Source organism: Pituophis catenifer, unplaced genomic scaffold, assembly GCF_029215685.1.
Source record: "Pituophis catenifer annectens isolate HBS135680 unplaced genomic scaffold, rPitCat1.0.hap2 SCAF_8, whole genome shotgun sequence".
Classification (NCBI taxonomy): domain Eukaryota; kingdom Metazoa; phylum Chordata; class Lepidosauria; order Squamata; family Colubridae; genus Pituophis; species Pituophis catenifer.
The window spans coordinates 19863644-19886957 of record NW_027256888.1 but is presented as its reverse complement, the minus strand read 5'-3'; the positions used below and the strand labels follow the sequence as shown (position 1 = coordinate 19886957).

Here is a 23314-nt window from a genome sequence, read left to right as displayed (position 1 = left end):
GCCAAAAATGACAATTAGTTTTGGATTAAGTGGAATTTCCTGTTCTGCTATTTATACAATATTTTCCTGCATAGAATTGAAGCTATCAAAATATAGCTGGGTTCAGTGCACAACAAACCTTTTTCCTGCAGGATCTTTGTGCTTTCACTAAAACCAATAAAATCTATATTCTGAAAGCCTAAATGGAACACAAATACTAAAATAAAGACTGTCATGATTATTCATACATGGAAATCTCCAAAGCCAATAAATTTTATATTATTAGAAGCACTTAATGAAAAGTCAAAAGATAATTTGGAATATTATCCATCAATCCATTTATGCAGCAGTCAAATATAAGACAATCACATTGTCTTGAAACTACAAACTACGAAAAACAGAAAGAACAAGAAATAATAAAGATAAAGAATATGAAGGAAATGCCTCTGTCATAAATTTAGATAAAAAATTAAATGTTTCATTACTTAGTTTTCAATAACTATTTCAATAACTATGGATTCTTTACAAGAATCATATCAATACCACTAAATACATGGTTCCCAATCTACAGAAATTATTTATACTATACTTCAGTAGGAACTTGTCTAATTTTTTGAAAGCTAAGCAAAGTTAGCCTTAATTAGCATTTATTTATTTATTTGTGTGTGTGTGTGTGTGTATGTGTGTGTATGTATATCACTTGTTATATTTTCATTATTGCAATTTTAAAATATATTTTTATTCTTACTGTTTTCAAATATGTAAATTGCTAAAGTCCATGAAGATTGAGGTAGTGGATAAATTCCATGCATGCATATATACAATAATTATACACACACACACACACACACACACACACACACACACACACACACACACATACATATAATGTTAACAGAATAATAAACATTAATAAATGTTAACAGAAAAAATTCCAGAAAGGCACATCTGTAGAGATTCTTAGTATATAATTCTACAAGCTGAGATTTTAATCACATTCAAAATGGTACAAAGATGAAAAAGAAGCAATTCAGAAAAGTTAACATTCATATTTAGGAGCTTCAGTGAAGGAATATTGATTGTAAACAAAAGTAAATTGAACTGTTAGACTGAATTCATAAAGACATGTCTAGGGTCTTTTGCTTTTAAACTTTTTATGGTCAAAATATATTTCAACAACAGAAATTGTTAATACTAAGTACATAAAGTATTGTAATTAAATATTGATGATCCTTGACCTTTCAGTATGACTCTGAATAAGTCTAAAGCTTTTATTTGCAGTCTGATTACAATTCAGTATTGTTTGATCTTTGAAACTAAAATTAGACTAAACTTTATTTTTTAAAGGAAACCAATGTTATCTGAAGGAAATGAAGTTGACTGTTTTATAAATCATAATTACAATTGTTTGTCTATCCTAATGCTAAGTGGAAATTAATCGAATAAGAAATAAATACTTCAGATCTCAATATATACAAGAAAACACTAAGCTAAAATCTATACATGTAGCATTAAACCAGCTGAGTATTTTAGTAAATTATAATCAGGCAACATTGTATACTTTATAAAAAACTGAGGATTTTTTAATTTCTTGCAGTTAATACTTGATATATTACTAACTACAATATTACCATCTAGTAAGTATGTGGCCACATTAGTTTCTTGCCACATTAGTTCTTTTCTTAATTTTTAAAGTATATCATTCATGGGTATTTCAGTAATCCAGGCACGCATATATTTTTTACTGAGAATGCAAATTTACTTTTTGTGTCTTAGCAACAAAAGCAAAATATTTTGGCCTATGAATTTCTAAAAGATTTATGCTGTGATTTTCCTATAGGGGGGAGGGGGAGGGGGAAGGAGAGAGAGAAAGAAAGAGAGAGAGAGAGAGAGAGATGGCTTGGGTTCGGTATATTTGCCCAGGAATCAATAAAACATGAATGCCATGAGATGAAAAAGTCTTCTCAATTAAAGCTAATGCTTAAGGTACTATTCACATCCATTGCTCTAAAAATGTTATGTACTAGGATACGCTGCAAAAAAACTAAGGAGATATTGTGGTAATTCCAGAAATGAGGGGCATAAATATGTCATGGGAGAATTTTTTAAATATTGAAGTCCTTATCCACTCCAACTTTAGATGGAAGAACTGATACAGAAAAAAAATTAATTCCACTGAGAAAATACATTAATATTCTCTAGAAATAAATAATGAATTTTGAGGTAATATCATGCATGTATATTCATATATGTCTGTGTAGTATCTTTAAAGAAACTACATTCATTGAGATTGGCAAAACGCAAAGATAAACTAGGAATTCATCACAATTTTCAGCATTAGAAATTTATGACTGATAAAATCTATTTTAACAAGTGACTGTTGCATTCAAATTATTTCTGATCCTAAAAATGATTTTTTAAAAAATATTATCAATATCAAGTTTTAAAATAAATCATTTTCCCACTGAAAATGTGCTTGAAAGTAGCATTAACAGGCTATTTAAACACCAAAATCTATCTTTTATATCAAAATTAAGTGAATTAAGAATTAAGAAACTCATAAAGTGAGTATAAACTACAGTATGTGCAAAGCTGCTATGTGCAAAGGCATGAGTGAAGACAATATTTTACTAATTAAAATCAGTGTGCAGTAGCACATGCATATTATGTTGGAATTGTGTCGGATAACAATCTGATTAACAATAAGTGGAAGTGCTTGCCCTCACTCAATGGATTATAAAAAACAGCAGCAAAATTTTTAAAAACGTGGTATTTTAATTCTTTTGCTTGAGTTGCAAATCAAACTTCAGTAATTATCAATATTCAAATGTCTAATTACTAAAACAAACCTATGAATTATTTTTGATAATTTGATAAATACATTTGAAATATATGTATTTTATGTGTGTGTGTGTTTTGCCATAATTTTAATGTTTTTAATTATTTCATTCCATGTGTCATATAGAAAACAGATGGCAGGTTAAAACAAATATTCTGTATTTTCTTTACCACAAACTTGTCCAATGTCCACTTCTGGTTTCCATATTCCATCTTCACTAACTTCCACTAATTTTAACTTATTTATTTTCCTTAACAATTAATCAATTGTTTTAATTCTATTTTTATCACATCAGTGGATTTGAAAAAGCAGCGAGAATACAGGATTTATTTTGGGATTAAGTCATTAGACTTTTATATGAAAAATTCATGAAGCAAAATTAGCCTTTGCTTTTTAAGAATGCATTTTATTTAATTTCAGAGAATAATATTAAGGATGAAGAGATTTATGTACTGCTTTATAGCTGTTCCATTGTGATAATGATCCCTTGTTTCCAACTTCATCTAGTTAAGAACATTTTTAAAAAAGGAGAATAAAGTGTAATTTTAGGTTTACAAGACTAGAATGACTGTTGTCATTGAAATGGCTTGAAACATTTAGAAATGTAAAGTAAAAAGTTGGAATTATGTTTTCTTGTATTCTGCTGCACTGAAAAAAAAAATCAGAACTCACTACTTTTTTGGTTTTTCTCCTCCCCCTCCTTTACACTTCTTTAACTTTTCCAATTTTTGTTTCTATTTGTATTTTGTTTTGTAATAAACTTTAATACACTATCAAAAAGAAAGGAAAAAGCATGAAGCACATGCTTTTTAAAGGATTTGACATGGAAGTTTTGAAACTTAAGAACAGACTGTTCAACATGCCTTTTCTTATCATAATCTACACATGAGTGAGTTTAGCAAGAAAAAACTGGTCAGCCATAATTAAAGGATGCCTGGGTGACATTTTAAAATTACTCATATAAATCAAAATATGGGAAACCTTATCAAAGTTAAATTAAGTAGCTGACCACAATATGCTGGAACCTAAGAACACGTTTGTTTTCTCATATTTCTTATAGCAGCCTACTTATGAACTGTTTGTTTTGGTCATTCCCACCATGGCATGGCATTACCACATATCACAGGAAGGATGCAGTGATCCTGAAAAAAATGTGCATTGAAATAAAAAATGAGGAAAGATTAATTTGACATATCCATCTAAAAGAGATACTATGTCTATGATACAGCTAATTCTTAAATATTTTTGAACCACAGTAAACTATTCAAGAGAATAAACAACAACATTTTGCATTGTCATATTCTAATTATTCTACTTTAAAACATTTCTTTGCATATAAAAAGTAAATTCCAAATTTATTTGCAATGAATTGTATAATTAATTGCATTTTGTCTTGAAACTATTTTTCGGTTTAGTTACTGGCTGGACACAAATCAGCATGCTATCTTGTTTTTTATAATAGGTAGCATAATACAATAGGATTACATTTTCCAATGTGATAATCAGTTTGTATTGGATTATATCAGTAGTTAAGGGAATAGGTATTATAACCCTTCCAGGTTCCAAGGTTTCAATGCTGAAGCATTAGTGTGAAAGCTGGCACTCAATACTACGTTGCTACTGTTTCCTTTCATATTTTATATATTTATCATTTTGTGATCTCAAATAGTATTTTGAAAAACTTTCTAGATTGAATTCAGATTTTGTGTGTGTGTGTGTGTAGGTAAAATAAAGAAAAAAAAAGCATAAAAATATATTTGCTGCAGCTGATATCAAAAGAAAAACAAGAAGCAACCAATATTTTGCTTCATATTTCTCTATAACCAGTAACTCTGCAATCTGATTCTGTTTAAATAAAGCGGCAGCAGTGTGCATTCAATGTTGGCTGCTTTTTCTTCTGGTCTGGATTGGTCTGCACAGAATTGGCATATGCCAAATGTGTTTTGTTGTGGCTGCTGTTGTTCATAATGACTCAAATATTTCTTGGAATCAGGGAGAAAATTCTTCGAACATTCTGACCGATCTAATTGCAGAAGAAAGGTGTTTGGGTATGTCTTACATGGGGTGGTGAGAAAGGAGAGAGGGGGCAAAAGAAAGTCTAAATAAAAATGTGATTAAAAAAATGAAAGGCACTCAAGGAACTACAGGCAGCACACAAGAATTCAGAAACTGGTGTAGAACAAGGAAGGCATGTGAAGGAATTCAGACCAGCCATTCATTATATAAAATCAAAAGATGGGAAGAGGAAAAAAAAGGGGTGGGTGGGAATGAAGGCCAAGACTTTTCTACCATTTAGCTATTTTTCAAACCCACAAAACAGTAACCTTTAAAAGGATATGGGAACTGCTATAAAAGCTGAAAGGAAATACACAAAGTGCTTTTGCTGAAGATTAATTTGAATGTCACTCTGTTTGTTTTCCTATGCATGAGAAGAAAAAAATGACTTAGGAACCTTGAGCAATAAGGTTATATAGTTCATGATTATTTTACTTGAGGCATTACTATTGATACGTGGAAGAAGCAACATAATGATGAGAAATAAAAACTGAAATTTCTAATTAGAAGTGTGGTACTTAATTAAAAATGTATTTTTAGAAATGAACAGTTCTTATGATTTACTAAAATTTCTTTGCAGTTTTATCTGTTACCATGACTGTTTTTGAAAAAACATGTCTGTATAAAATAATGTATCTTTATAAAGTATACTGTATGTACATGTATGAATTCATACTTAGTAAATCTCTAGAATCAGTATCCACTAACACTTCATCTCATTTCTGCTCATACACACACAATACTTCATATATGCATTATCCACAAGATAATCACATACACACACATACATACACTCAGATTCAATTGCAGTAGTTTGATAACATTTTTCTGAATCTCTTACATATGGCTTGTTTTTCATTCATTTTTTCTTTTCTAATGGCATGAGAAATTGTATTTTTTTCCACCTTTTTTTTCTCCAATTTTTATTTATAAATATAAACTAAACAGAACAATGAAACGTACAAAACATAAAAACATATAAACATTCATTTCAATACATGTCCAGTTTGTCGCAACTATAATATACATTTCTCTTTGTATTTTGACTCTTCATTATTTGGTCATTCCCTTTTATCTATCTAATATTGATCTTTTAACCCATGTTTGTTCTTTGTTTCCATCATATTATATTTGGTCATTTTATTTACTTCCTATTGCTTCATCTCTTTCCTATCTTTCAACCAACTATACCACTTTTCCCATACTAAGTAAAAGTCATGTTCTTCCCTATTTTGTAATTCCTTTGTGAGTCTATCTAATTCCGCACATTCCATAATTTTATTGATTACTTTATCTGGTGTTGGTATATCACTGGTATATTCCAGTGTTGCGCGTATAGTATTCGTGCTGCTGTTATCATATGTATAATTAAATAAGTTGTTTCTTTTTCATAGTATCCATTCACTATGCCTAATAAGAAGTTTTCTGGTCTTAGTTCTATCTTTTGGTGTGTTATTTCCTCTATTTGTATTTTGATCCTTTGCCAATATTGTTTCGCCATTGGGCAGGTCCACCACATATGGTAATAGGTGCCTTTGTGGTGGTTGCATTTCCAACATGTTGATGGCATGCCGGGGAACATTCTTGCCAATCTGGCTGGTGGCAAGTGCCACCTATAAAACATTTTATAGAGATTTTCTTTATAGGATACAGACATTGTCATTTTATAATTTATTTTCCATAGTTTTTCCCATTTGTCTAATTGAATACTATAACCAAAATTTTTTGCCCAGGTTATCATATTTTCTTTCACTATCTCTTCTTCTAATTTATATCCTCGTAAGTAATTGTAAATTTTTTTGATCAGTTTGTCCTGTGTCCCTTGCAAAATTTTATCTAATTCTGTTTGACCTTTTTGAAATTCAAATTGAGCCAAATCTTTATTGTATCTTGATTTTATTTGTATATATGGCCACCAGTCAATGTCTGTACCCATCTCTTTTAGTTCTTGCCTCGTTCTTAGTTCCCCCTGATTGTTTAACAGATCTTTATAAGTTTTCGTTTTGTTATAGTCCATGGCATTTGGATAGATCTGGGCTTCCATCGTTGACAACCACTCCGGGATTTTGTAATAATGTGCCTTTTTAATACTCTGCCATATTTGGTATAATGTGTGTCTGATTGTATGTCTCTGAAAATATTCATGCCTTTTGTCTGTGCCCTCCCATAAGAAAGCATGCCATCCTCGCTGAAGATCGAATCCTTCCAAATTCAATAGTCTATGGCTTTTGAGTTCCATCCACTCCTTGATCCAAATTAATGCTGATGCTTTGTAATATATTTCCCAATCGGGCAATGCCAATCCTCCTCCCTCTCCTAATAAAATTTGGAAGAGTTTACTTTTTAAATACATTGTTTTAAATCATTGACTTTATCAGAAAAATCTGTCTTTTGATACCTTGCCATTACTTAAAGTAGTATCCAATCTTCATAACTTAAAAGATTTCTGAACAAAACTGCAATGATCTGCATGCTAGTGTAAGGTGACCAGACGTCCCGCTTTTAGCGGGACAGTCCCGATTTTTAGCAATTTGTCCCGCGTCACACGGAGTTTTAAAAAAGTCCCGATTTTTCATTCTGCCTCCTGAGTCCCAGCTGATGGCAAGAGGAAAAAAAACTGTTTAAACTCTTGCCGCGGGACTTCAAAGGGCCGACCTACAGCTGATCAGTGTTAAAAGAAAACAAATGAGTAGACCCATGCCCGCAAAAATAGAAAAAACAGCCCCTTACAGCTTCCGTTTAGGTTAATTAGCACGTTGATTAGCTCGGCTTCCCCACTCTCAGCTGATTTGCTCTCAGCTGTTTTGCGCAGGGCTCTTCTACTTGCTAAATTGCTCGAGCAGATTTTTTTTTCTCCTTGTGCAAACCAAGCTCAAAACGAAACTGAAAGTGAAACAGGCTGTTGGCTTGTTTGGTGCAACGTTGGAAAATTAGGCAGCAGATTTCTTTTCTTTTTCCTCACCAAAAAAGGTAGGTACAAACAATGGGAAATTTAAGGCAAAAGAGGAGAGTTCAAGATTTTAAAACACAAAAGAAAAAAAGCTCTATTTAACTAGGGAATTGTAATAATTGAGATACTATTAATTGTATATTGTGTTGAAAGCAGAAATGGTTAAGTTGTGGTTTGGAGGAATATATGGGGGAAATTATTTGGTTTATTATTATTGGTAAATATAATTAATTGATATAAAAATAGATGACAATGGGAAGGGGTAAAATATAGAATAAAAGAGAAAAATTGAATTTGATTAAGATTAGAGATGAGGATGAAGGCTAATATTGTTTTTTTAAAAAAATAGATGAGGAATAAATATGGCAAAAAGGAAATATAGAAATTGTAAATTTAGTTGAAATGACTAAACACTGTTTAAATTTGTGAACCAGCCAAATATTCTGTTCAAAGAAAATACATTGTATGTTTGTATGTGTGTTTCTAATTATTGCTATTTATTCATATTTGTTCTCTTTTATTCTTTAAAGTTTAACAATTCATTCTTTATCTTAATATCTTTATATTTGTTTGGGGTTGCCTTTCTTCCCTTTCATCTTTTTTATTGTACAGCAATCTTTCTCCTCAAACCTACCACCTCTATCTTTTCTTTCCTTCTTACTTTCTCTTCCTCCCCTTCTTCTTCTCCTCCCTACTTCCTCTTCCTTTCTCCTTCTCCTCCTTTCTTCCTCCCTCTCTTACCCTCACTCCTACTCTAATTTCCCTTCCCTTCCTTCATCCCTCTCTATTGCTGTATCCTTTTATGCATATGGATTACTCAGAGGGCTGAAAAAGTTATTTTTGACTGGTCCTCGCACTTTTGACCAGTCCTCAAACTTACGACTGTCCTCACATTTTACGTTTTTTGCCCTATCTTGTCACCATGGTGAAGAGAAGCAGTTGTGAAATGAGTGACATGGTTGTTGAGAATGCTGCACGGGCATAAATGTGAGGATGGTCATAAGTGTGAGGACCAGTCAAAAGTGCGAGGACCTGTCAGAAATGACTTTTTTCAGCCCTCTGGTTAGTCCTTTTGTGCATATGGACTACTCAGAGGGCTGAAAAAGTTATTTTTGACTGGTCCTCGCACTTTTGACCAGTCCTCAAACTTACGACCGTCCTCACATTTTACGTTTTTTGCCCTATCTTGTCACCATGGTGAAGAGAAGCAGTTGTGAAATGAGTGACATGGTTGTTGAGAATTCTGCATGGGCATAAATGTGAGGATGGTCATAAGTGTGAGGACCAGTCAAAAGTGCGAGGACCTGTCAGAAATGACTTTTTTCAGCCCTCTGAGTAGTCCCTATACACATAGCCATGGCCACCCGGTCACATGACCAGCTAGCCATGCCCACCCAGTCACATGACCTCCAAGCCACGCCCACAAAATAAGCCACGCCCACAATGGTGTCCCTCTTTACCAATGTTAAAATCTGGTCACCTTATGCTAGTGGCATATGTAGCATGCTGTAAATACAGTTAGACTTGTATCTGTTTGATTTCTGTATCAGTTCCTCTATCAATGTTACCCATTGACCAACATAACATCCCTCATAGTAGAACCAAACTCTGATTCAATACTGCTTGTATCAAAACTATATAGGTTCTATTCATGATAACTGATGCCTTCAATGTTAACAATTTTCAGTTATATTAAACCAAAAGAAGAGCTACAAATCCATCTAAAATTTAAAAAAGAAAAAAGAGAAAAACGTATAAGTAAAGAGAGAGGGTTTAATCACAGCTGCTAAGTCCAAGAATTTTTCCTGGATCTAACACTTAATTATGTTTCCTTAAGTACATGGCTTTGGTCCTATTTCTCAAATATCTGCAAAATCCTAGGACATTTATTTCCAGAGTATTATTACAACTGAATCAATAGATAAACCAGTTGTGACCAATCAGTCAAATATTTATTTTGGGCATAGGCGAGCATAATTGTGATATATCCTTGAAATATCTTTTCAACTTGCTTCCTGTGTCTGCATCTGAGATCAAGGACCTCATTTCACAGTTAAAACCCAAAAAAGGCCTAGGACCCAGAAGAAGGTTTCATGCCCAGAATTATTAAAGAGAAAGCAGGAACTAGTAAACTCCAATTTTGGTTGCTCAGTATTAAAAGCTCAGCACATTTATGTATTTGAAATAGGAAGAAGATTGGACTTTGCCAATTCCAGTTTATATAATATCACCTTTTTAAATATAGTCAACAAATCTATGCTAACTATCGCTACTTAAAGGTACTGGATTAGTTTAAAAGTGAAAACATCCTTGGTGAAGAACAGATTAAGCTTCAAAAGGACTAATAAAATTTTCAGCATTATTTCATTCTCCACCACTTGGCACAGAAACATTATTCCTGGCCTTGAGGCTCACTTTTCATAGTCATCACCAATTTTAAATCTATTTTTTTATTTAATTCAAAGAGAGAAATTGTGAGAAAAATTAAGAGTATATCAATATATAATATATATTCATACAGTTCTCCATTCCAACACCATTTTAAAAATCACATGTTCCCTCTGGGGCAATCTCCCAGGAGTTCGCTCAGCAGGGATGATTCTAGATTGTTTTCTATTTAACTTGAATACCAGTTTAATAATCCAGATGATGTCTGTCTCCACTCATCTCTTCTGTATGTTAACAGGCTAACAAAAATTCATGTGAACACATACAAAGACAGTGATTGGTTTAAGGTAGAGAAAGGAGTGCAACAAGATTGCATTTTTTCCCCTTTCTTATTCAACCTGTATCCTGAAATAATTATGAAGAAGCTAGATCTTGAAGATTAAAAAATTGGGGTAAAGCTAGGTGGAAGAAACATCAACAATCTTTGATAAGATGATGATACAACTCTTCTCTCAAAAACCAAAAAAGGCATGGAACATCAGATCAAGAAAATCAAAGAAGAAAGTGAGAATTTTGGTCTCTATCTGAACATCATAATGACTAAGCTCATGACTACTGCAAGGAATTGAAACATCAAAATAGAAATTGATGGTGAAGAGATAGAACGTGTAGAGAAAAATCACTTTCCTAGGGTCACATATTACTCAAAGCAGTGAAATGTACATGAGCCAAATATGGAAAAGCAAGGACATCAGCCTGGTAACCAAATGTAGCTTAGTATTGTGTTCCCCGTAGCTACCTACAGTAGTGGCCAAAATTGTGGAAACCTTTTGGGAAAAGTGTATTTTTGAGATCTGATGGCTAATAACACCATTTTTTTAGACTAGTACCATAAAATTATATATCAATGGAAAGATAATTTAATTGAATGTAATGCAATAAAGTTTATTCAATTATCTGTATTCTATGAAAGTTATAGCCAAATAACCAGAAAAGGGAAGCATAATTTGCTTAGGTTGATATCAGATAGCTTTCCTTCATCTGATTGTAGCCAATGAGTGTCAGTGTTTAGAGAGCCAATCAGGTGTCATCTTGTTTTGGCAATAAGCCAATCAGATCACAGTAGGATTCAGTTATTGATGTTATGTATTGAAGCTGAAAGTAGGTTTTTGTCAGTGTGTTATGTGATTGCTATCAAGTTGGTTGAGGTTTTTTGTTTCTTTCATTTAGCCTGAGTGGCGTAGGAGGATAATGCCTCCTACTAAGGCAGCATTTAACATCCAGCTGCCTGCAATTATTCGAGTTCGAATCTCACCAGGCTCAAGGTCGACTCAGCCTTCCATCCTTTCTAAGGTGGGTAAAATGAGGACCCGGGTTGTGGGGGCAATAAGCTGACCTTGTATAAAATATACAAAAGTATGAAGGCTATTGCTTAACGCATTGTAAGCCGCCCTGAGTCTCCGGAGAAGGGCGGCATATAAAAATAAATAAATAAATAAAAAATAGTGAGCTTGTAAAACGTAAAAAAATTAAAGTAATGGTGCAAAGAGTTGACTGGTCGCCCAGAAAGCGATGTAAAATGGTATTATTAAGTGAACAAGGTTACAGTTATAAAGAAATTAGAAGAAAAACTGGTGGAAACTAAACCAAAGGTGGCATTTCTAAGTTTTTGAAGAAGTGTAAAGAGACTCAGTCACTACAAAACCACACCGGTAAAGGCAGGAAAAGGTGCACGAGAGCAAATGATGATAGAAGAATTAAGAGACTGTGCCTACATGACAGAAGAAAATCATTTGGGTGTATACAAGATGAAATGGCACAATGCAATGTGAAGTTGAGTGCAAGGACTGTTTGGCACAGACTGCAGGAATTTGGCCTAAAATTTAGAATTCCACCAAAAAAAGCCACTTTTATCTCTCAAAGGTTGAAAAGCATTACATTCTTGATTAAATTATCTTTCCACTGATATATAATTTTATGGTACTACTCAAAAAAAGTGGTGTTATTAGCCATCAAACCTCAAAAATGTACTTTTCCCAAAAGATTTCCACAATTTTGGCCACTACTGTAAGCTTGTGAAAGCTGGACCTTAAAAAGCAAGACAGGAATAAATAAACTTGTTTTAGATGTGGTGCTGGAGAAGACTCCTGTGTATTCCTTGGACAGCAAAAGTGACTAACAAGCAAGTACTGGAGCATAAAACACCAGACAAATCACTGGAAAGAATTACAGGTAATCCCCTAGTTACGAGGGTTCCTTTCGCGAATTTTCATCAGAATGAATTTATTCAGAAAGGGTACTTATGTTAGAATTTCAAAACTGTAATCAAAAACAGGCCTCTGAAGCCATGTGATTTGGATTCAGTCACTGCTGCAGAGACTGCCATTTTTAACTCTATGATTTGCCTGTGCCATTCAGGGTTACGATGCAATTTCCTGAAACTGGCTTTTTTTTTGTCCCTGGTCACATGGCCAAACAAGATTTGGTGAAGGAACATTGGACTTACCTGAAGGTTCTTTCTCCTTGCGCTGTGTGAGAGTCCATTGAGTGGGTTAATCCTCATGTGATTGGCCAGAGACTGAGTAAGAATTTGCTTAAACACACCTCCTCTTCCTGTCTAACCCCAGTTCATAAGCGAAGTCTGGATCTGAAGAAACAGAACTTAAACGGAAAAGAAGTTAATAGGAGCCCGAGAGACTCAACAAGGGAGAGTATGGACTCTCACGCAGCGCAAGGAGAAAGAACCTCCAGGTAAGTCCAATGTCCCTTCTCCCTTGCGCTGCTTAGAGAGTCCATTGAGTGGGATATACCCAAGCTAAATATCCCCAGGGAGGGAAGAAATGGAGGCAGGCAGGTCCTCCTGAGGGTGCGACCAAAGGCTGCCTCGGCCAAAGCTAATTTGTCCAATTTGTAATTGTGAATGAAAGGTGTCGGAGAAGCCTAAGTCGCTGTCCTGCAGATCTTGAGAAGAGGTGCCTGGGTGGCCCAAGCAGCAGTGGTAGCCGCGCTACGTGTTGAATGTGCTGTGATACGGCCAGGCAGAGGCTTGTTCTTATGTTTGTAGGCCATGGTTATGCAGGCCTTAAGCCAGCGAGCGATAGTGGAAAATGACACCTTAGACCCGAGGGAGCTGGGTTGGAAGGAAAGGAATAATTATTCAGATTTGCAGAACGGAGCAGTCCTGAGAATATATTTTTTCAAGGTTCTGCGAACATCCAAAGAGTGCCAGCGCCGTTCCCTGAGGTGTGAAGGCCTGGGACAGCAGTCAGGTAACACAACCTCCTGGGCCCTATGAAACCAGGTGTTGATTTTTGGGAGGAAGGTGGGATCCATCCGCAAAACGACCCGGTCGGAATGAAATATGCACAAATCCTTGCATATAGAAAAGGCTGCAAGTTCAAACACCCTGCGAGAGGAGGTGACAGCAACAAGGAAGGCAACCTTGAAGGTCAGAAATTTGAGACTGACAGAGGACAGTGGCTCGAATGGTGAGGCCATAAAGGCCTGGAGGACGAGGCAAAGATCCCAGGAGGGATACTGGTGAACTGGGGGAGGACAAAGGTTGAAGGCCCACCAGAAAAAAACAATGAATTCTTGGATGCTGAGACAGCATGCTATGTCTTTTGCTGGTGAGAACGGTTGCCAAGGTCGCAACTTATCGTCGTAGGGTGTTGACGGCTAAGCCGGCATCCAGCGCCGCTTGAAGAAAGTCCAAAACATGTGGAACGGACGCTGCCGTGGGGGTCAATCCTGGAAGAGGCGCACCAGCGACGAAACGACAACCAGGTAGCATCGGATATGCGGGTGGTAGAGTGTCTGCGGGAAGCTAGGAGGGTGGATATCATCCTGGGTGAGAAGTGGTCATTCCTCAGGATCTCCCTTTCAAGGTCCAGACAGCTAGCTAGAACCACTGGGGCTCTGGATGGTAGATGGCCCCTTGGCGCAGGGAGATCTGATTCGGGGGGAATCCTCCAGGGATGCCGGACAGACTCATGAGGTCCGCGAACCATGCCCTTCGAGGCCAATATGGGGTGACAAGGATGACTTCTGCGTTCTCCTCCAAGATTAATCGGGGGGAAGGCGTAAAGGGGGCCTGGAGGCCATTTGCAGCGGAGAGCATTGGTCCCCTTGGCCCCGGAATCCAGAACCTGGTGAGGAAGCGAGGAAGCTGAGTGAACCTGGTGAGGAAGCGAGGAAGCTGAGCGTTCTCCGGACTGGCGAAGAGATCGATTTGAGGGTGGCCGAAGTGTGATGCAATTTGCAGAAAAAGAGCGGGATGCAGTTGCCACGCCGCATGGTCGATGGTAGTTCTGCTCAGCCAGTCTGCTCGGGTGATATATGTTCTGCTTGCGGAGAAATTAGATGTCTCTCCGCCCATAGCCCCAGCTGCGTGGCCTCGCTCATCAGGATCTTCGAGCGGGTTTTGCTTTGTCGGTTCACGTCGTGACGTTGTCTGTCCGGAGAAGCACATGGTGGGTGTCCTGATAGCTGACGCTGGAAATGGTGGAGTGCAAGATGGACAGCACGCAATTCCATACAGTTGACATCGTTGAGAAGGTCCTTGGGTGTCCAGCGCCCCTCAGTGACCTGGTAGTTTAAGTGAGCGCCCCAACCGAACAGGCTGCTGTCCGTGGTGAGAATCAGGTGCTGCAGCTCGTGGAAGAGGGAGCTGCAGACGTCCATCAGTTGAAGGATTTGAGTACCTTTGGAGGACCCTGATCCGGGTATTGGTATTGCTGATACCCGCCTTTTCGCTTGGTAGTAGAAGCCACTGAAGTGGTCGTGAGTGCAATCTCGCCAAAGGGATGATTGCCAAGCACGAGATCATCTGGCCCAACAATTGAGAAAGCAAGAGCAGGGGTACCTGTTTTTGGGACCTCACCTGTTGCACCATGGCCCGGATGTTGTATTGTCATTCCTGCAACAGGAAGACTAGGCCTGACAGCGTGTCGATGCGGGCCCCAAGGTGAATCAAGTCAGTGGAGCGCGTTAGCTGACTCTTCTCCCAATTCACGATGAAACCGTGTTCCTGAAGGGTAGTGATCATTACCTGGAGATCGTGTTCTGCCTGTTGAAATGAGGAAGATTGAATTAAAATATCATCTAGGTAACATTGCAATATGATAGGGGATGCTCTTAAATGAGCCGCCACTACATCCAGGAGCTTGGTGAATATACGTGGGGCAGAAGAAACTCCGAAGGGCAAAGCTCTGTATTGAAAATGAGCCCCTTCATAACAGAATCTGAGGAATCTCCTATGGGATGGCCTGATGGGAACGTGGAGATAAGCCTCCCAGAGATGTATTGATGCCAAGTAATCTCCGTGTCTGACGCTGCCCAGAATAGTATGCAGAGTATGCATCTTGAAGCGCCTGTAACGTATATGGACGTTTAGACGTTTCAGATCCAATATGGCTCTGCTGCCCACTGATTTTTTCTGCACCAAGAAGAGAATCGAATAAAAGCCGGAACCCTGGTGTTCAGGTGGGACTGCTTCAATGGCCTGAATGGTCAGGAGGTGCTGGATTTCGGCTTCCATAAGAGCTCTCTTGGAAGGGTCAATAGAATTAGAACAATGAATGAAATGCCTCGGGGGTTCAGAAATGAATTCCTAAGTGACCCCAAGGGATACCGTTTGAATGGCCCAGGCATCAGTGGTCATAGAGCGCCAGGTGGTAGCAAAATTGGCGAGATGACCGCCAATGGGCCCTTGAGGTGAGGAATCACTTATTTCTATGGTAGGGGCAAAAATTGGAGCACCGGAAAGGTCATCTGGACTGAGGTTGACGTGTTCGCTCTCTGAAGGGCTACTTGTCATGGGACCTGTCTGCAGGATGACTGAATGAGTGCTGATAGGCCGGGGATTAGAACCCGGGATCCGAAGATCAAAAGGACTGCCTACATAGGGAAAGGCAGAGCATCTGGAGGCAAAGGGGAGGACCTTCTTGTCCCTACCTTCTATGAGAATCGGATCCAAGGCCTCCCCGAAGAGGGATCTGGCTTTGAAGGTGCTGCGGCCAAACGCCATTTAGTTCTCATGTCTGCTTGCCAATGGCGCAACCAGAGAAGACGCCAAGAAGTGATATTAAGATGCCAGGGTGCGTGAAGCAAATTTGGCTGAATTGAGAGTCACGTCTGCAGAATATTCTGTAGCAGCGATCAGCTTTTTGTCCTGGTGCAGACGAGAATCCTCAGGTGAAGCTCTAGCCTGCATCTGTCACAGCCAAATAAGAGACGTTCTGGCGAAGAAAGAAGCTGCTATCACCGACTTTATAGCCCATGCAGCAGCTTGGTGGGTTTTACAGGTTGAAATCTCAGCCCTTCTGTCTTCAGTACGAATGCCCTCGACCACATCGAATGGGAGGATGCTAGGTGAGGTCAGACTGGCATGGGATCATCTACCGAAGGAAGTTTGAGGAGATCTTCGAGCTCCTGCTCCACTGTATACAGCTTTCTGTCCAGGCTGCTAGGAGTTGAAATGGAGCCAGGCTGAGCCCATTGGTGTTGGACTGTGTCAATGAAGAGCTTGGGTGATGGAATGCCCTCTTGTTCAGTAACACCCTTGGTGAAAAGCAGCTTGTTAGAGTTGTGAGGTTCTGAAGAGCCCTGTGTGTGTGTCATGGAGACTCCCATTTGGCCGTGGCCTTTGACTTATGTAATAAGGTCTTGAACAATTCAGGACGGAATAGACCCATGGATTGGGGTCTATCTGATGCAGCTTCCACCTCCCCTCCAGAAAGATTATAATCAAAGACGTCCTCCTCATCCATAAGCGACTGTTCGCTGTGACAAGAAGGGGAGGGTGAATTAGAGGCGTGAGATGAATCACTGGCTAAGTGGGATGCGGCATGAGAGGGACGTTGCTCGTGATCAGGAGCCGATAATGGAGCCAAAATGCCTCTTTGAATGAGAGCTGCATCATTGCCTCTAGCCACGGTTTGCGCAATGAGATCGCACATTTCCTGTGGGATGCCAGGACTGTGGCTCTCTTCCGGACGGAGTTCCACTGTGGTAGGAGTGAAGGTGGAAGATGGTTTTGAGGTACGTGGTTGCCTAAGTGGATCCAGATTGGAATCATGCCATTGAGAGAAAACCTCCCTGACCACCGCCTGGTCCTCCTGTCCCCGAGTAGAAGCATCGGGAGACCAGGATGGGGGATCTTGTTGGGTCTGGAGGGGGGTGCCCTGCTCCTGGGCTGGGGTAGGGGGTGTGGCCAGTGTTGAGGTAGAAGGTGCTTTGTTGGATTCTGCCCTCTTTTTAGCTTTGTCAAATTGTTTGGTCAGTGCCAGGTGCCTTCGCTTGGCATCCTTCTCGGCCACAGAAGAAGGGCCAGTAGTGGAGGCCCTGGTCTTAGAAGAATGTTTGGTCTTGGATCTGCTTCTGGTCTTAAAGGGAGAGCTAGATCAGAGAGGAGAACAGCTGTGGTTGGCCATTTTGAAATTAATAATACCAGCAATATTCAAAGTTCTCACAAGAGAAATTTAGAAGGCGAGTTCAGTCCTAACAACAATTGGTGGTAGAGAGAAAGAGCCAATGCTGCAGGGCTGCAATATATAAGAGCTGCAGAGATAAAGGGAAATCGAGCTGGAGTTGGAAAGAGTCACAAAATGGCGTACAGCTGGCAACACAGCTCTGTGAAAGCTTCAGTCTTATCCACACAGCTCTGCAAAGGCGCCAGAAATTAAGTACTAAATGGCACGGATCCGAGAAAACGGGCCCGTGACACCAGATCCAAAGCCCAGGAGAACGGAGCTGATGAAAACAGCTCCTAGAAAGGGCACACGATATGGGTTGGTCAAGGGAGAGCTGAGCTCCGACGAAACAGGGCTTGCCTCGATCCCTGCCACGCAAAGCCAACAACACGGCTTCTCCTGCATTCTAGTGTGACTCACAGCTTCCACAGGCGATGATCCACGAGTCAATGACGAAACTGTGCCAAAATGTGGCTAGAAAGGCCGCCGCCGAAGCCGCGCTCAGCCGAGCAGCACTAGGGCTAGCACATAGCAGCCAACCGCCGCTTGTCAGTCAATGCTGAAATTGAAGTAATCAGTAGAAAAGGAAGAATAAATTCCCCAAAGTGGTGGTTAGAGAGTCCAGTGAGGAGCTAGACAAAAATCATGTCTCTAAAGGCCGGACTGAGTAAGGAACTGGGGCTAGACAGGAACAGGAGGTGTGTTTAAGCAAATTCTTAATCAGTCTCTGGCCAATCACATGAGGATTAACTGACTCAATGGACTCTCTAAGCAGCGCAAGGAAGAACTTTGCAGACAACCTGGCGCCGAGTTTGTTTTTTGGTGCTTTGTGTAGGATCTGCCTGTGCTGCCTGGGCTTGAGAACTGGGGTGCTGGAATTGCTTATGTAAGTATTTTAAAATATTCTTTTTTGGTACTCTATAGTACTGTACTGTTTGTAAGCACTTTGGGAACCAGCCAGAGCATAGGAAAACTCAAAGAAGTAGTGCAAGATTGGAAGATGTGGAGAGACCTGGCCTGTAGAATAGGACACAGCTGAATGGATAACATCATCAATACAAATTCTAGTTCTGCTCTTGTATATGCAAATAAGATGATCCTGTCTGTCTCCCCAATGGGAATGAGAAAGGCATTGTTGACTCTGACTTTGTTTTGTTTAGAAGAAAAACTAGCAATTAAATTATCAAAAATATTTGTATAAAACTATTATAAAATTCACAATTGCCAAATCAATGGCAATGCTCACAAGCAGAGAGCACTTATAAATATTTTGATGGGTTATTTCAGCCTCAGTTTCCTGGAGAAATTTCCCTTTCTCAGAATCTGTGTTCATGGCGGAATAGTTTAGTGGAATCCTTGAGACACTTTTTTCACTTCTCTCCCCTGAACAAATTTTATTTATCCTATCCTGAAGAAACTTCCTAGCAGAGAGCATGAATTCCTTTCTGTACTAATTAACTATATATTCTATGTTGTCTGATTTCCTGGGTCAATATGTACTATCTCTTCTCAGTTCTATATTATTTGTATTAATTTTCCTTCTTTTTAGCTATATTCAAGTTGTTTTACTTCTTACTAACTGCTAGAAATATGGCTGTAATAAAGATATGATTTGATTCAATTTTGTACTGGTACCTGGAAAGGATGATAAATTGGATCTATGACTAAAAAAACAGTTTTTCCCACAGCGAGTTCATCTGATTTACCAAAACAAATGATAACATCACTTTTCCCTTGTGAATTCTTATCAGGAAAAAAAAAACACTTAGAAACTGTCTACCATGGACCAAAACTAGACCATTTCATTTCCCAAATCTCAATGTCTTAATATCTAATGTTAATCTACCTATAATTGTATACATTTAAGAGAAGTTAAGTCTCAGTAAACTATATCAGTAATAAACTTAGAATTACAGTTAATTTAGTTAATTTTCTTTAGTATAATAGAATAAATATATGTGGTTCCAGTTTTAGTTACTAAGCAACTTCCCTATTATCTTCTGAGTATTTTGTGGCATTCCCAAATTTTATTATGTCTGTATTCAATTGGGAGATGGGAAGAAAGGAAAGGAAAACGAAAAAAAGGGGAAAAGTTTCACATTCATAGAATTAGCGGTTTTTTATATTTCACAATTAAATACTAGCATAAGAAAATTTTGGGAATGCCTTAAGTATACAGGGATATTATACTACGACAACACATGCAACAAATCAGTTAAGTAATACAGGACTAATTTGTAGTTACAAGAGAAGTCATAATTTCCATCCATATACAGATAGTCCTTGACTTATGCCTGATCATTTAATGTCAGTTTACCCTGGAAGAAGTGCATTATATTCTGTAAAGCAACTCCATTCATCGTAAAGATTCACTCTGCCCTCCCCCCATGGTCACATGGCAACTGGGTCCCATTTATGACTAGTACCCCACAAATATTTCACCAATATTTGCTATCTTCTCTGCTGGCTTTCTCTGGAAATCAATGGAGAAGCTAGCAGGGAAGGTTGTAAGCAGAGGAGATAGAGTATTTGAGGTCGAGCGGTTTCTATATCTATATCTATATCTATATCTATATCTATATCTATATCTATATCTATATCTATCATCTATCTAAAACAATTTACACACATTATTGTGCAATTTAGCCAAAACAATTTGCTTTTCTATTATTGATATCTTTTTCATTCTTGATAAGTGGATTAAAAAGACAGACCAACTGCATTTTGACTGATTATATGCATTTTGACATATCTGCTGATTCAAAGAAACTATTAGGTTTCAGTATACCATGAGTATCAGTCCACATTTATTTCTAGTTCACATACATTTTTGTTAATGTACATTTCCAAAAAGAAAACAATAAAGACAAAAGAAAAACACTTTAAATGAGATAGCATATAATAACACCTCTTTAAGGTTTTCCAGTTGTATCACATTCAAGTCATACTTACTCATCATATATATGTACCTAATATATGACCATTTATAAGCCTACACTGTTCAACTTTCATTGACATATTGTATCAATACTATCATTAGTTTCGGAATATCATTAGTTAATTTATTTAAACTGAAGGTTTTGCAATCTTCTACCCCCTAGGAGCAGTGCAATGAATGTGTTTAGGCCAGCAGAGTGGAACACAGTCTAATTCTTTTGAAGCAGAAATTCTGTTTAGTTCCATTTAGCCCAAGTTACCAAATTACTTTGTTTATATGTACAAGAATGTTTTAATATTAACATTAAAATGAAAATGCTACCTGAAAAATTGGATCACCATTTTTCTGCTAATAATATATAACAAAGAATGGATTATTATCTTATATTCAGGTCATTTGGAGAGAAAATACCACAATTCTTAGAACTTCACCTGGCACCAAGCTCTGTATTTTCTTGCATACCAGAATGATAAAAATAACTCCAAATCTGCTTATTTGTTCAGATTAATGACAGAAGTTGGAAAGTGTTGCTACAATTTAAGACTATCTGAGGGAGGAAGTTTGCTATTACGTAAACATTTAGATTCTTTTAGCCAGATACTGGGTGAAATGAGTATTTGAGAACTCTGAACAAGTGACAAATCAGATCATAATCTTTATATATATTATTGCACTTCCTGCTCTATAAAATCAGAGCAGGTACATATTAAGATATTGCTATAATATCTCTAGAGAAACAAAAGAGTATTTCTTTTCAACCTTATCTATGCATTAACCTTTCTGTGGCCAGACATTTGCCTTAGGCAATCTACAGTACTAATAATCTGTTTCCTTTTTCCAAATATTGTTTTAACAATTGGAGAAGATTTAGCTCATTTAGGCAAATACAATCAGATAGAACTGAACAATTTGCTATTTCCTACACTAAGAGTGAAAATTCATCAAAAAAAAAAAACTATTGTGGCTTCATATTATTTATTAATTTGCATTCCAAGACATTCTAACAAACATTATAAAATATGCAGCAGTTAAAAAATTAATATACATAAAATACAAAAAAACCAAAACAACGAACTGTGTGAAGAAATTTAATGGTATGTGAAATACATCTATGCGGTGAAGAGATGCTGGGTACGGTAGTGAATTGTCAGTTAAGAGAGGGCATAGACTGCAGCTGGATAGTGGGTGGAGAAGAGATTCAGAAGAGAACTACCCTAGGCTCAGATGGCAGGAGCTTTCAGACTTTAAAGGCTTTGTTAATGTTATAACAAAGTAGAACAAAGTTCATCTGCTCATGTTCTCTGTCTGGTCTACCTGGTAAGGCTGACAAAAAGGCACTAGTCAATTCACATCAGCTGAAGATACAAATAAAAAAGTGGTCACTGCTTTTGATGCTTTTAGAAATTGGTCATTTAAAAGAAAGCAATGACCTCCCCCTAATGAGGGCAATTAAACTGTAATAATTAGGATTATAACTTTGAATTATCATTGTGTGTAGAGTGAACATTTTAATAGAACATGGGACATACATTCAACCTCTGCATTTGAACATATAGAAATACAATTTTCTTATGGGAAAATGATAAGCATTTCTCAGAAAATAGCTACGGAGCTTACAAAATAGTAAGTTAGATCAATATATTAGAGATGGAGAATTTTACCCTTCTGGTCTGATATCTAAATCGCAGACCCTCTGTTTGAGGTCTGCCAAAAATTTTATTAAGGTCAAAAGTAAGTAAAGCTGGAGTTGTCAGATCACAATACAGGTGTTCCCCATTTAATGACTATTCAGTGACTGTTCAACTTGTAATGTGCCAAATGAAATTGACCATTAATCCAAGTTTTGGTTGTTACAGAGACTTGAATCACATGGTTGCCATTTGCAACCTTCTTTGCCAGTTACTGACAAGCAAAGACAATAGGGAAGCTGGCAGGAAATTGCAAATGGTGACAATGTGACATCTTTACTTACCAACAGCAACTGGATTTGTCAGAATTGCCATCCTAGGGATACATGCATTTTTTTAGACCCTTAGCCTGAACAGAGTCAAAGACTGAGCTCTCCTAATAGATAATAGATAATATCTATAATTACATAATATATGGGTATAACATATCCTTCATATTTTATTTCTCTTTTACTAGCTTCCTAAAAGAGCAAGTTTGCAAATAGTTGTCACAGTAGCCAACTATTTACTATTTGCATGAAATGATAGATATAAACATGTATGACATCCTTCCAACAGATGAATAAAATTATCTAGTAATGTATTTATTTGTTTGGTTATTATTTATTTTGCCAGTCATTTGCTGCAAGGAGATTACTACAAATCATTTTTCAGAAAACACTGCTAGGCTTATGGTAAACGATAGTACTGAACTGATTATGGTTTAGAAAAGCATGATATGTAATTCCTACTGCAACTTGTAACTTTATAGATCTTCAGTATTTTCAGAAAATTCAAAGCTCTAGGCCAGTGATGGCTAACCATTTTGCCGTCGCGTGCCAAAAGCAGGGGGAGCACGGGGAGGTTATCCATGTGCGTGCCCTCACCCATAATTCAATGCGCCCCGCACACATGACCCCCCCTGCGCCCCCTGCTTTTAGCATGAGATGGCACGGTGGGCCCAGTAGGCCCATTTTTCACCCTCCAGAGGCTTTCTAGGAGCCTGGGGAGGGCAAAACCAGCCTT

At 37.8% G+C, this 23314-nt stretch overlaps 1 protein-coding gene across 1 annotated transcript in view; it reads right to left on the bottom strand.

The window, feature by feature from the left end:
* PDGFC (platelet derived growth factor C) overlaps nt 1–23314 on the bottom strand; it is a 158394-nt gene that overhangs the window by 7929 nt on the left and 127151 nt on the right. The gene's annotated exons all lie outside the window — the stretch shown is intronic.